Source organism: Arachis ipaensis, chromosome B10 (assembly GCF_000816755.2).
Source record: "Arachis ipaensis cultivar K30076 chromosome B10, Araip1.1, whole genome shotgun sequence".
NCBI lineage: Eukaryota > Viridiplantae > Streptophyta > Magnoliopsida > Fabales > Fabaceae > Arachis > Arachis ipaensis.
The window spans coordinates 117448434-117451521 of NC_029794.2; the positions used below are offsets into that span (position 1 = coordinate 117448434).

The following is a 3088-nucleotide window of genomic DNA, read 5'->3' on the forward strand; positions in this document are numbered from 1 at the left end:
CTCACCACTTGAATATATTATTTTTCAGAACACTAGAGAGGCAACACCACAGGTTAATGAAACCCTACCTCCATCTAACAATTTGGATTCAAGTATTAAGGTTCAGCCAGTTGTTAGTGTTGAGACAATGAATGCTACAAGCCCTTCAATGAGAGAAAGGTTCATGAAATTTATGTCTACCCCAAACCTGACTCAACAAACCATTAGTCGCCCAAGACCTTCACCAATAGCACCTAGTATGGGTGGCCCAATTGAAAGTTGTCCAAGTAAAAAAGGTAGTCCAAATGTAAAAAATGGTAGAAGCTCAAAAGGTGGTCCAATTGCAAAAAGTGGTTTTGTAAGAAAAAAAAAGATTTAAGTGATAAGGCTGATTCGGGTGCAAAAACTAATCCAATGATAAAGGGCGGCTCAAGTGCAAAAGGTGGAACAAGTTCAAAAAGTGGATCAAGTGCAAAAAAATAAGAGGTAAAACAAAATTAGCAAGTGGAGGTGGACCAAGGGCTCTAACTCAGAAATAGTAACTTTAGTGTTGTTGTTTGTATTGAAAAGGGATCATTGGTGTTATAATTTGAACTAGTGGCTTTGAAGTTGTGATTTAGGCCTATAATTTTGGTGTTATAATTTATACCAATTGCTTTGTTATTTTGATTTTGGGCCTGTGATTTTCATATTGGTATTATGATTTAGACCTGCACCTTTGCGGTTTGGATTTAGGCAATTGTTTTGATTTAGTCCTTTATTTTGATGATGATAAGCATAGATTTGTTGTTTGCTATTTTGTAATATGAATTGTAGTTTGGTGTTAGGTCTTTGTCTTCATGACTTGTTTGTTTTTAATGACAAAATCTAGTTATGCTTACTTATTGTCCACCCAATTGTTGATCAAATGTTGGTTATTATGAATTAGCAATAAATTATTTATTGAATTGGACTTGTTCTAAAAATATAATTGAAGCAAACATTTCTATTCAAATTTGATGCAAATGAAAGCTACAAAACAATTTTATCAGATATTTCCACTTTTACTTACAGAGCATTCCAATCACTAATGAAAAGTGTTAACAAATAACCACAAAATATAGGTACTTATTTCTAAGCATACACACTGCACCCATTTTTTAATGTTCTTCAATTCTTTGATCAATTCCATTAATTGTCTGCAACATCTTCATGTCTTCTTCGACCTTTCATTTGCTTTCTTCTACAGACTTTCATTTGCTTTCTTCATTTTGCTCTTGAATCCCCCAATTTTTTCTAGCATCAACAACTTCATCAACCTAAACGAAATAATCACACCTCAATTCAACCTTTTCCATTCATAAATCCGAGGATAATTTTAGCCATTTTATATAAGTTGCATAGCATTTATCATCATAAATAGAACAAAAAATTAAATACCTCCCATAACGAAAACGAAGAAACAATCTCTCTGGATTCCACTCTGTCGTAGACTCAAGCACCATTGCATCAAGTCCATGTAGACACGTACCGTTATTGTAGTCGAACTTCTTCTTCTTCCTATTCTTCGGCGCAGAAGAGGAGCGACCACAACCACTCACACAAGCATGAGGTATGTTCTTTCTTCGTTGAGATGGTGACATTTTGGTACCTTAGGGTTTACGAATCCCTATTATAGAGACGCGGAGAAGGTTTAGAGAGAGAATTTCATTTTCATATGATAAAACAAAAGCTACAAACTGCAACAAACTTGAATGCAGACTTCATCAATTCACTCTCATTGTTCACCCTTTATTAGGGCTCTGTTATTCGAAGTAACTTATGAGAACGAAGAGAATGAAGAGAAGTTGTAATTTGTAAAGCTTTTCTTTTTTATTCTAATTTAATAAATTCAATTATTTAATACTTATTTTTCACTAAGTCGTCAAAAGTGTCATGTCACACAATGCACAGAGCCATCATGGCAAATAAGGCGCTACTTGATAGCCATTATTGCCGAAAAAGTTACTCAGATGACGGAAGAAAATGACCAATAGAACTTGATATTGGTGTGTACACATGACTTATTAAAAAAGTAAAATATACATCTGTCTACCATATGAAAATTCATGTATACTTTTGTCCATGCTTTCATATATTTACTCATAAGTAAATATATCATACTATCATAGTAAGTTAGGATCTCTTTGTAATAATTTAGACAACTCCAATTAATGGAGCTTTCTACAAGTGTTCTACCAAATATTTTGCCATGTATGTATAAAATTCAAAAAGAGAAATGTTAGGAGCTATTAACATTTATTATATTTTGCCGTTATTTAGCTATCAATGTAATTCTTAGTTTAGTTTTTTTAGTCTACTAATTCAACAACATACTTTATCCTATATTTTTAAACATTAATAACTAATTATTGGCCAAAAATAATAAATTTTGAGACTCATTTTTTTATATTGTAATAAATTGTGTGATATGCTCTAATATTTTAGTACATGTGAGTTTTACATTGTTATGAGATATTTTTTACTTTTCAAAAAATATAAAACGTCACCTACATTTTGTGGCTAAAATTTTTATATATGAATAATTTTAATGCAAGAATAAAACGTCATTGACGTTTTATAATAAAAAATTAATTATAAAAAAATAAAACGTCATTGACGTTTTGTAATAAAAAATATTATTTTAATTATAAAAACACAAAATGTTAGTGATATCTTGTAAATAGCCATAGCAGTGTTCAACACATAACTTGGTTCATCATGAAAAATTTCACACCTAATAATACAATATAAAAAAAAATTGACGTTTTGTGTGTACAAATATTTTTAAATTTGTTAAATACAAAACGGACAGTGCCGTTTTCATTAAAAAAATAATTAAAATCTATTTTCTTCGCAAAATGGCAGGATCGTTTTCATGTGATAATTTTTTTTTTAAATTCAAAGAAGAAAAACGTCAGTGACGTTTTTAGGGTTTTTGATTTTTTCGTTTAAAAATCTAAAACCTAACAGTACATATTAATAATTAATTAATAATTTAATTTTATTATTAAAAACTAAATTCACTATAAATATAAATTAACTAAAAAAAATAAATTAATAATAATTGAAAATTTTAATATTTTATGTA

The 3088-nt window shown here is 29.7% G+C and overlaps 1 long non-coding RNA gene across 2 annotated transcripts in view; it reads right to left on the bottom strand.

Annotated features, from left to right (window-relative positions):
* LOC110267930 overlaps positions 950 to 3088 on the bottom strand; it is a 2703-nt gene continuing 564 nt past the window's right edge. The window contains exons 2-3 of one of the 2 annotated variants that reach the window (XR_002355907.1): positions 1399 to 1627; positions 950 to 1277 (exon numbers count right to left, since the gene is read on the bottom strand). This is a non-coding gene — a long non-coding RNA (uncharacterized LOC110267930). Of the gene's footprint in view, positions 1278 to 1398; positions 1777 to 3088 lie in introns of those variants that run through there. The other variant, XR_002355906.1, reaches the window with a different exon arrangement.